The 12,165-nt window shown below is 48.7% G+C and overlaps 1 pseudogene across 1 annotated transcript; it reads left to right on the plus strand.

Annotated features, from left to right (window-relative positions):
* Positions 1-11,034: 11,034 nt before the first annotated feature.
* Positions 11,035-11,749, plus strand: LOC308529224 (serine/arginine-rich splicing factor 7-like; annotated as a pseudogene). Its single transcript has one exon. The product of its transcript is annotated as a serine/arginine-rich splicing factor 7-like (transcript).
* Positions 11,750-12,165: the final 416 nt, after the last annotated feature.

Here is a 12,165-nt window from a genome sequence, read left to right on the forward strand (position 1 = left end):
TGTGGAGATTCTCCTGGATGAATATATATATAGATCTAGCTCATTATTTTTAACTGCTACATACTAAGTACTCCATAGCACGGTGTGCCATTGTTTATTTAGCCACCTTCCGCCAGTGGACTGTGAGGTTGCTTCTACCTTTTCACTGTTTTATAATAATGCTCAGTGAACACCCTGGTATTGGTTCTGTGGGCAGACTTGAATATTTTCATTAGCATCATGGATCGCTAGAAACAGAGTTGCTAAGACAAATATGGGCATTATTAATTTTTATAGAAACTGCCAAGGTACCTCCAAGAAGACTGGGTCAATTTATGTACCTCCAGTTGTTGATGAGACAATCCACTTTTCTTTAAATTTTTTTAATTTTTCAATTGCAGTTGACATACAATAATATATTAGCTTCAGGTGTACAACATAGTGATTAAACATTTACATAACTTACGAGGTTATCACCCCAATAAGTTTAGTGCCCATCTGACACCATACAGTTATAATATTGACTATATTCCCTATGCTGTACTTTACATTTTTATAACTGCCAATTTGTAGTTCTTTTTTTAAAAAAAATTTTTTATTGATTTTTTACAGAGAGGAAGGGAGAGAGAGAGAGAGAGAGAGAGAGAGAGAGAGAGAGAGAGAGTTAGAAACATCGATTCAGCTTCCTCCTGCACATCTCCTACTGGGGATGTGCCCGCAACCCAGGTACATGCCCTTGACCGGAATCGAACCTGGGACCCTTCAATCCGCAGTCCGATGCTCTATCCACCGAGCCAAATCAGTTAGGGCCAATTTGTACTTCTTAATCCTTTCACTTTTTCACTCATCTCCCCAACCCACACCCCAATCTGGTGACCACCCATTTGTCCTCTGTATCTATGACTTTGAACAACGCACTTTTTGTACATTCTCTCCAATATTAGTATTAGCAATCTTTTTAAATTTTTGCTACTTTCATGGATCAAGCAAAAATAAATCTTATGTTTGTTTTAATTTGCATTTTACTAATTATGATTGCATTTCTTTATTTCTTTATGTTTACTGGACATTTTGTAGTTCTATTTGTATAAATTGTCTATTCACATACTTTGCCCATTTTTCTAATGGGATTTTAACATTCTTTTTCTTATCGATGTGTTAGAATTCTTTTTTCTGGATGTTAATATATGTTATGCTTTAGTTGCTTGTCTTTTTGTCATTTTCAATCTATTATCAGCAGTTTCAAATTTAGGTGTAGTATACTTATCAATATTTTCCTTGATGGCTTTTATAGTTTGTGTCTTATTTTAAACAACCTTCTCTAATCCAAAATTATTTAATTTTAACTTATATTGTCTTCTAACATTTTTAGAGTCAGGTCTTTATTTCCTCTGTGCACAATAGAAATAATCCTTTTGTAAAGTAGTTTGGAGACCTCCCCCACATCACCGAGTATCAGGACTATGAATCTGATTTGCTAATATCAACAAATGCCATTAGTGATTTCACAGTTTGGCAGTGAGAGACTTTGGAAGCAATGGCAGGTATCTGGTGTGGTGAAGGACGGTTGGGGCGGAGGTGTGTGTGACGTGAGGGGTCCCCTCACAGGGCTCAGCTGAGTGAAGATAAGGATAGAACACTGGCCTTGGATCAACCCTTTCCCACCCCTCGGTATAAAAATGGCTCCCGGCAAAGAGAACAGCAGGTGGTTCCCAGAGGGTCCTGAAAGGTGCATCTCTGTGTGCGCTTGGCGAACACAGCGCATGCGTGGTCTGTTTTCCCAGCACTGGCCCGCACTACAACGTCAGCCCCGGGGGCAGGGACTGTGTCCCCTTCATTTTCATCTCCCCCACGCCTAACGCAGAGCTGGCATCTTTGGGTGGATGCACATATACATTCTCATTTGCATGTGCCCACACATCTGCGTGTGAGAGGCATGTGCAAGGGGCATGTCCCTGCGTGAGCACACACTCATCCTCTGTGCATGTTGAAAGCACAATGGGCAGTGTGTGTTCTTGTGTGTCCGACCGTGTGGGCCCGAGTGCAGGCTGGCACAGCTGTGCCTGTGGGTGTGAGAGCACACGGGTGCTTCCTTCCCTCCCGCATCGCTTCTCCGCCCTCTGCGTCTCTGGTCACAGAGATTTCTCTCCTCGCAGGTGGGAGGTGTTATTAATGGGGACAAAGTCAAGACATGGCAAATCCTATAGTTTCTCCCAGGAAAGCGTCTTGCTTTCTCCCTCCTCCTCCCCTTCCTATTTCACATCTCTCCCCTCCTCCCTCCGGGAGGAAGCTCATCTGAGCTCAGCCTTTGCTGACATGGCCATTTGGGCCCATTAGCTGCTTTCTAATGAGTGACTGCCTTCTTGGCCCCTCCCCCCACCCAGTTGGGAGGGTGGGATCAATTAGCCTCTGTACACACACACATACACACTCCTACATGGGTATTCATGCCCCTGGATACACATGTACACATCACATATGCACTCATAACAAACACATGCATCCTTTCTTCTTGACCAATAATATCCTTTTAGGGGTCCCTACTTTCTACAGTGTTCCCCAGGTGCCTAGAGAGACAGCCTGTTAAATCAACAAGCAGAACACCCACTGCCAAGCCTACTCACCCCAGCTCATTCCCAGATACCCACGATTCTAAATTGAGTCCAGCTTTCATGTTTTACAGATGGGTAAACCGAGGCTCGGAGTGGGAAGTGACTTGTCCAAGGTCCTTCAGTCAATTAGAAGCCAAGCTGGGAATGGTTTCATGTCCTCAGACTGTTGCTATCAACAGATAGAGATGGGGTTCCAGCAAAGGCCTGCCCCGTACTCAGCAGAGCTGTGGGGTTCTAAAGGAGTAAGTTCACATTAAAGTGAGGGGTCAGGACCCTGGAGGTGATGCGGATCTGGGCAGGTTCTGCCGTGTGCAAAGGAGGGAGAGGGTGAGCTCTCAGGGAGGCCTGCTTGTCCCGCAGAGTCCACTTGGCCTAGAAATTGTGGACAGATGGGTCCAACCTCAGTCCCTCCTCTGACGCTCACAAGCCTCATCTTGGCTTTCTCTCCCTCCACTGAGCACTGACCTCAGGGGTCCCTGATGCAAGCTCTTTCTTGATCAGACAAGAAGGGGGCACCTTTGCCCAGCTGGGTGGCTTAATGGGTTGGGGAGTCATCTTGTACACCAAAAAGGTTGCAGGTTCGATTCCTGGTCAGAGCACATGTCTAGGTTGCAGGTTTGATCCCAGGTTGGGGCACCCACAGGAGGCAGCTGATCGATGTTTCTCTCTCATCTCTCTCTCTCTCTCTCTCTCTCTCTCTCTCTCTCTCTCTCTCCCCCTCCCTCCCTCCCTCTCTGCCCCCCTTTCTCCCTCCTCCTTCTCTTCCCCCTCCCTCCATGTCTCTCTCTCTCTCTCTCTCTCTCCCCCTCCCTCCCTCCCTCCCTCTCTGCCCCCCTTTCTCCCTCCTCCTTCTCTTCCCCCTCCCTCCATCCCTCCCTCTGTCTCTCTCTCTGAAATCAATGAACATATCATTGGATGAGGATTGGAGGGAAGTAGGTCTCAGGCCTGAGGCATGCAGGGTCCCACAGGGATAGCTGAGCTGCCTGGGTCAGAATGCCCTGGCACTGCGGTGCTGGGCACCTTGGGAAAGCCTCGGCAGCTGGAATTATGGCTGAGCCTTGACAATTCACATCTCCTAAGGTCCCAACCCCGCAGGCTTTGTATGAAAGAGGAGTTAAAGACAGTCGGGGGTCCTTCTGTAAGCTTGGGGGGGGGGGTCACAGGAAGCTCACCCAAAGGGCTTCCACAGCCCCCCTCACATCCAGGAACTGGCAATTGTACTCTCCTTGCCCCTGCTCAGCCCCTCCCCCAGAGGCAGGGATGGAAGAGTGGGAGTTCTTAGGTAAAGGTCCCTCTTCTCCCTGGGAGCCACAGACCCCCCTCCTTCATCTGTGTCCCTGGCCCGGAGGTACCATGGAGACTGAGGCCTCTCTGTCTGCAGCCCTCCATACCCTCAGGGCCTCAGTGAAACCTGATATGGACTCGAGAGGGGCACACTGGGACCCACCCCCGGCTGATGTGGGCCTGATATAGTCTCCATCAAGTTCCTAGGCCTCTCCCCGCCTCCTCCTCAGCAGGGCTCAGCCCAGCAAGTTCTCCCCTAGATAGAGTTGCCAGAAGGGGGGTCCTTTCCCAGCACGGCCCCTCGCCCTGGCCTAAAAGCACAGAGCAGTAGAGTCCTGGGCTGCTCATGGGGGTGGGGGAGCCTCTGGCCTCAGTTGGGCCATCATGGCTCCAGCAGGGGATGGAGGAGGCAATGGGCCCTGGGGCAGAGCGGGTGGAGGACACAGGCTGCAGGTTAGGAAGACTTGCATTGGCAACCGAACCTCCCCACTTAATCCCCGAGTGCCTGTTTTAATTTTACTACTAAAGTTACAGAAAGGTATGAAGAGACAAGCCATTTGCAGCCAAGTAGCTGAGCCTCGGTTGAGTCAGTGAACGGCAGCCTTAATTGCTGTCTGTTAACGGGTAGCAATCCCTCTTTCTGTGGGCTCTGTGCCTGGGCGTGAAAGTGATTTGTAAATAAACTGCTGTATAAATGCTAGGTATGATTAACATCTGGGTAATGATATATTTCTATGCACAATTACTTATGTGAGGTGGTTCATCTTAAGCATGAGTAGGTGTGTGTATATATATCTTTAAGGGTAATTATGCATATATTATAGGTGGTGGTTAAGAGCACAAACTCAGTAGCCATATTGCCTGGGTTTGAATCCTGAACCCACTCTTTGCTGGAGATATGACCTTGACCAAGTTAGTAAACCTTTTTGTGCCCCGTCTTCCTGTCTTTAAAGTGGGGCATGGTAAATATACCTTCTCCATAGGGTTGTTATGAAGATTAAATCAGCTAAGTTATCTAAAACTCTTGGAACAGCCCCTAGCACATAGTGAGTGTTTAATAAATGTTTTTTATTTGTGTATCTGTGTATGCACGTTAGTGTTTCTCATCCCCGTTGAAGAAGGAATGCTGTCTCGGCCCATCTTCCATCTAGGAGGGGAGGTGGCAGGGTCAGGGGGCATCCTGGCTGCCCCTTTGGTCTGTGTATAGACACTGACTGTGAAGACCTATCGTGCGTGAGAGACTGGAGTCACTCTTTTTCAAGAGTCCAGAGTCAGGGCCCCCTCCTCAGAGGGACACCTGGGGACAAGAGTGGTGACTCACCTCTAACGCTCATCCCTTTCGTGCTTCTAGAACACTCTTTGGGGGTGGCATGCCCCAGTTGCCCCCTGAGTCACTCAGATAAAATGTCAGCTGAACTGGGACTGAGTCATTGAGGGCGGAGGCTGGGAGAAGGAGGTCATTCTCCACTGTGGGCCGGCGGGAAAGAGAGACCAGGCCCTGGGGCAGGGGGCTCTGCAAGCTGAGGTCAGAGACAAGCTCACTGAGTGGAGGCAGCTTCTGGCAGCGGCAAGGCTAATGTCCCCAACCCCTTCTGAAGAGGTCAGCCTGCCCTCCCACCTACCCTCTCCCAGCTCTGGCCGCCTCTCCTGGTTGGGGGGGATGGCTGCTACCCTGAAGAGGGGCACTGGAGGCACCTCTGGGAGATGCTGGGTTGCCAGGCGGGTTGAGCAGGTTTGGGAAAGGGTGGGAGGGGCCTTGACTGGGGGGGGGGGGCAACTTGGCCCTGGGATGGACTGACAGCCTGAGGAGAGGAGTGAGTGAATGAGCACCCCCTGTCGGAAGATAGGGGAGCTGAACCCGGCTGACCTTCCCAGTGTAGACCCTATGTCCTGGAGACCTGAAGAAACCAGAGGTTCTGAACCCCAAACTGGGACACGTGGGAGGCAAGTGTTTGTGGAAATCACAGGTGGAGTAATTCGGAATGGGATAAACTTGCTCTACCTCCTCCATGGAGCAGAGCCATGAAGTCACAGCCTGGGGTTCACATGCATATCCCATCCCACAGTGTGCACATGCGTCTCCCGCGGCATGGGCACACAATCCAGTCCACACAGACACACACAGGCCGACAATCACAGCGACAGTGCTGGAACCACAGTGCTTCCTGTCACTTTACGGATTAAGCAACCGGATCCTGGGAGCTTAAATACTGAGGCCACAGTCCACCTTTGGAGGGGGTCTCCAAAAAGAGACCTTTTAGCCCCTTAAAAATCCATCCCCAGCCAATACCCTCCAGCCACCCTCTCCCTCCTGCATTTTGTCTCACTGTAGACTGGCCGGCCTTCCAGTGTTGCCACACTGTGCGCACTGAGGCCTGACCCACTTCAGAACGTTAGCTGGGGACCAAGTCCCCTCCCATCTGAGCTCTAGCCCGGGGGCACTGCCTCAGAAGGGGTCACTGAGTTCCCAGAGGAGGCCAGCGGAGGCCACGAAAGGCAGACAGGGTGGGGAGGAGGGCTGTGGGGCTGGGAGGAACTTGGAGGTGAGCTGTGCTTCAGGCAAGCACTTCTCCAGACTCAGTCGCTCAGATTGCTCAGATTCCTATGCCGCGTACACACTCACCTTTAGGGGCATGAGGAGGGAAAAGGAAGAGAGTCCAGGGCCACTGAAGAAGGGGAGCGGTGTGGGCATATGCGAGGAACATGGGAGAAGGTATAGGGACAGTCTTCATGCTGAATTTTTGGTGGTAAATGTTTATTGGATTCTAACATAAATCCAGACAGTACATAAATTATATATGTACTTTATGGTTTATTATTATATGAATGTATTGCTCTGTGAATTTCCGCAAAATAGACACACACCAAGTAAGCAGCATCCTGGTCAAAAAGTAGACTGTTATTGGTACCCACCTTTTCAGGCACAATACCCTATTCTGACTTCTTATGCCATAGATTAATTTTGCCTATTTTTATACTTTTTATAATCAGAATCATAGAGTATGCTAACTTCTGGGTCTGGCTCTTAACATTATAGTTCTGAGATCTATCCCTGTTGTGCAGACACGTTTTTAAAACAATATTCACACCTGGAGATGCACACAAATAAACGCTCACACTCAGGCAGAGTCCTGGGTATGTGGTGTGTCAAGTCTGCACACCTACCCTGCTCACACAATCACAACACACACCCAGGTTCCTGTGCACATATGCACATTCTCATTGCACTGACACATGTGACTATCATGCACACATATATGTATATATAAATACATCCCAAAACTCATGCTATACACGCGCAGGTTCTCTCACACACATTCTCATTGCACTGACACATGTGACTATCATGCACACATATATGTATATATAAATACATCCCAAAACTCATGCTACACACACGCAGGTTCTCACACACACACATTCTCATTGCACTGACACATGTGACTATCATGCACACATATATGTATATGTAAATACATCCCAAAACTCATGCTATACACACACACAGGTTCTCTCACACACACATTCTCATTGCACTGACACATGTGACTATCATGCACACATATATGTATATATAAATACATCCCCAAACTCATGCTACACACGCGTAGGTTCTCTCACTCACACATTCTCATTGCACTGACACATGTGACTATCATGCACACATATATGTATATATAAATACATCCCAAAACTCATGCTACACACACGCAGGTTCTCACACACACATTCTCAAGACAAACACGTTAAATGGACCTCAGTTCTCTTTTTTTTAAATATATTTCATTGATTTTTTACAGAGAGGAAGGGAGAGGGATAGAGAGTCAGAAACATCGATGAGAGAGAAACATCGATCAGCCGCCTCCTGCACACCCCCTATTGGGGATGTGCCCGCAACCAAGGTACATGCTCTTGACCGGAATCGAACCTGGGACCCTTGAGTCCGCAGGCCGACGCTCTATCCACTGAGCCAAACCAATCAGGACAGGACCCCAGTTTTCAAACTCAAATGCACACTCTCACACCTAAGCACCCTCAACCTCACATGGTTCCCATTTCTCTCTCTCTCTCTCTCTCTCTCTCTCTCTCTCTCTCTCTCTCTCACACACACACACACACACGTGCCCACTCTCACACACTGGTCAGCCCTCGGTCTCTCAGGCTCAGGCTCTAAGCAGACAGAGGAATGTGATCAAATCGACAGCTGAGAACTGTCCTGAGAGTAAAGCTGTACTTTGTTGAGAAACCGGAGCCTTTATTGGAGGGATACAAGTGTCTGTGTCTGAAGGCCGGGGAGAAGGGAGGTGTGGAGTGGTCTCCCAGGGCGCCTGTGGCCATTGGGCTGTTTCCATTATAAAAAATGATGAAAGGAGCGGTGCAGGGAGAGCATGTCTGTGAGTAAATAAAGCTGCCACCTTTGACCTTTGGAGGCCTGGGCTGAATGAATGCTCATTGGGGAGGGGGATGTTCAGCCCAGCCCAAGTTCTCCAGCACCCCAGGCTCAAGGCCAGGCTCCAAGGGAAAAGGGATTCGAGAACCTGTATGATGCGAGGGGACATGTAAAAGGAGGAGGAGGAGGAGGAGGAGGAGGAGGAGGAGGAGGAGGAGGAGGAGGAGGAGGAGGAGGAGGAGAAAGGAGTAGCGAATAATGAAGGAGGTTGGGGACATTGTGGAGCGGGTGAGGGTCCTGGGGGAGGAGTGAGGACAGGGAGAAGAACTCTGACTTCTGGCTTTCCCGCCCTGCACTTCTCTCTTTGTGTCTGTCTCTCTGTCTCTCATTCTCTCGGCACCTCTCCAGGTCTCCTCTGCTCCTGGTCTCTGAAACAAGCATATGCCCCCTTCTCATGTTTAAGGCTTGGTTTGCTTGTTTTTCTAATCACCAGGAACTACAGGCAAACAGGGGTTAGCAAAAATAACAAACACAGGCAAAGTACAAAGTCACAGGAATTCCAGAAAGATTGAAAAGTGGTTGGTTCGGGCTTTGATAGAAATGAGTGTTGCTGGGCTTGCCTGTCCTCCCCCTACCTCCACTGTGGGCCCCTCCTGAACCCCTTTCCCAGGAGGCCTGCCCAGCTCAGCATTCAGCAGGCACAGTCCCTGGCTCAGAGCAAAGCTCAACAAAGTTAGCTGCATAGATAAATACATAAATAAATGGGTGGGCGAATGAAAGGTTTCTTGGTAATCAATCTCCCCAACTGTTTGGGTTTAAAACTCTTTGAACACACAAATGTGGGGTTGGCTTCACTGTGGAGTCAGAAAGGCTTCTCACCTCTTTCCAGGCCCCCACTTCCCTTTTCTCTGCAGCCCTGCTGGGCCCCCTCTCCCCAGGGCTGACACTTTGTTCTGTACCCATCGTGGCTCTTACCTGGTCCCATCCCCAGGAGAAGAAATCACTTTGCAATCTGGCTCCCAAAGAGCCATGCCCTGCATGTCCCTCCATCCTGCGTGCACCCAGTGGTCACTCCCTTTGCTCCTCCTGGAAGCCACTAAGGGGCCATGAAGTAGGTTCTTGGAAGTCTGACCTTGGCTAATTACAATGAGACTGATAATAACAATAAAATACAGCAATCAGCACAAATGCTTTCACCAAAAGATAAGGACACTCCCAGCTTTATGTGTGAGGGACATACAGGGAAGATGACAGGAAACAGACACTCACTACGCCTCCCACTCCTGTTGCCCTATCTGTGCCCGACTTAGCAAGAAGACCAGAGAAATGCAATTCAAGAAAAACATCCCCATTTTCCTGTAAGCCGGGAGCCTCGCTGCTGGAGCTGCAGTCTAATTGGAGGGAGCGCATTGGAGGAAGTAAATTGGAGGGAGTGATTGCTGGAGGAAGCTGAGAGTAAGAATCTCCAAGCAGGACAGAGTGTGCCTGGGGCCAGTCCTCTGCCCAGTGAGACAAGGCCTGCTGTCAAGAGCCCAGAACCTGGCCACTCTTCTCTTTATCCCCCAGGCACAAAGCCTGTTTTTACCAAATCCTTGATGAATACTTGCCTTGGTCTTCTTCCCTGGGGGGAGGGGAAAGCTGAATCCCCATGAGGGAGGAGGCATCTGAGGCAGCTGAGCCCTGCGTGTCAGCACCGGGTTCTTGGTCTGCACCAAAGACCCTCTCTTGGCCAAGTCTCTCTTTTCTTGTCAGCTGAGATGATGGAGAAAGCCAGACGGGCTCAGCTTCAAAACCAACTGGACACCTAGAAGCCTTAGGTATCATGGAAATCAAACACTGTTTTCATTCAACCCCAACCCAAATCATTACCAATTTTCACTGGGAAATTACTCTGGGTCACACACTGTTCGGTGGGTTTACGTGAATTAACTGATTTAATCCTCACAACAATTCTATGAATAGGTGCTATTATGATCTCCGTTTTATTTTATTTTTTAATTATTATTACTAGAGGCCTGGTGCCGGGGAGGGACCGTGGGAGGTCTCCAGGGCGTGTCCAGCCCGACTAGCCCTGTCCAGATTGGCTGGACCCCAGCAGCAAGCTAACCTACTGGTCAGTGCATCTGCCCCCTGGTGGTCAGTGCGCATCATAGCAACTGGTCAAGCAGTCAAACGGTTGGTCACTTACATATTAGGCTTTTATTATATAGGATTTTTAATCCTCACTCGAGGATATTTTTCCATTTATTTTTAGGGAGAGTGGAAGAGAGAGGGAAAGACAGAGAGAAATATTGATTTGAGAGAAAAACTTGGATTGGTTACTTCCTGCATGAGCCTCCACCAGGGCCCAGGCCGGGAAGGAGCCTGCAACTAAGGTACAGGTACGTGCCCTTGACTGCAATTGAACCCAAGACCCTTTGGTCCACCAGATGATGCTCTATCCACTGAGCCAAACCTGCTAGGGCATGATCTTCATTTTATAGATGAGAAGACAGATTCGGAGAGGTTAAGTTACTGGTCCAAGGCCACCCAGTTTTTAAGTGGATGACTGAAATTAGAATTTAGGCAGTCTGGCCTCTAGGGAACTGGTAGGTGTCTGAGTCTGGTTTGGGGGCAGGAAAGCCCAGGTTCAGGGTAAGGTTCAAGAGTCAAATTAGAGGTAGATGCTGCTAGGGCCGTTGGTGCGCGAGGTCTTTGCAGCTGCTCGCGTCACTCGGATCCTGGGCTCCGCTAGCTGCACGAGCCGAGCCCGCCCGCGGGCCAGTCATCATGTCGCACTATGGGCGGTACCGAGAAGAAACCAAGGTTCATGTTGGTAACCTGGCAACTGGTGCTGGCAAAGGAGAGTTAGAAAGGGCTTTCAGTTACTATGGCCCCTTAACAACTGTGTGGATGGCAAGAAATCCTCCGGGATTTGCCTTTGTGGGATTTGAAGAGCCCGAGAGATGCAGAAGATGCAGTTCGAGGCCTGGATGGCAAGGTGGTTTGTGATTCCCGAGTGAGGGTTGAACTATCAACAGGCAAGCCTCGGAGATCTTATTTGGATAGACCACCTGCCCGACATCCCTTTGATCCAAATGATAGATGCTGTGAGTGTGGTGAAAAGGGACATTATGCTTATTGTCATCGCTATAGCCGACGAAGAAGAAGCAGAAATAGGTCACGGTCTAGGTCACATTCGAGATCCAGAGGTAGACGATATTCTCGCTCACGGAGCAGGAGCAGGAGCAGGGGAAGGAGGTTGAGATCAGCATCTCCTCGACGATCAAGATCTGTATCCCTTCGTAGATCACGCTCCGCTTCACTCCGACGATCTGGATCTGGTTCTATAAAAGGATCGAGGTATTTCCAATCACGGTCAAGGTCAAGATCAAGATCCAGGTCTATTTCACGACCAAGAAGCAGCCAATCAAAGTCCAGATCTCCATCTCCAAAAAAGAAGCCTTGTGATGGAGAATCAAAAAAAATAAAAAAGCAAAATTGAATGATAAAGGAGTGGAAGTAGCAGTAGCCGACCCTTTCAAGACATAAGGACCGAGATGTACGGGATTGTCGACAGAAAACAGATCATTGTGCATACAGTGTAATGAAACGGTAGTAAGCAGAACGTGAAATGTAATGAGACATTTTGAAACTAATTATTGTCAGCTCTTGAAAAAAAGTATTGATGAAAGGAAGGAATACATTTCTAGGCAGCTACACCTCTATAAAAGTCAATCAAATTCCATCATTAAATTTGTAAGATGCTCTACAAATTTAACATCAGCAAGTTACTGTATTGCTCACTCCATAGCTCAGCATGGAAAAGCCCTCAGTGATGGAGAATTTATTAAGGAAACATTTCTAAGATGTGCACCAGCTCTATTTCACGATATGAAAAATAAAGATGATATTATTAAA

The sequence above is a fragment of the Myotis nattereri genome (assembly GCF_964212035.1).
Source record: "Myotis nattereri genome assembly, chromosome: 13".
Classification (NCBI taxonomy): Eukaryota; Metazoa; Chordata; class Mammalia; order Chiroptera; family Vespertilionidae; genus Myotis; species Myotis nattereri.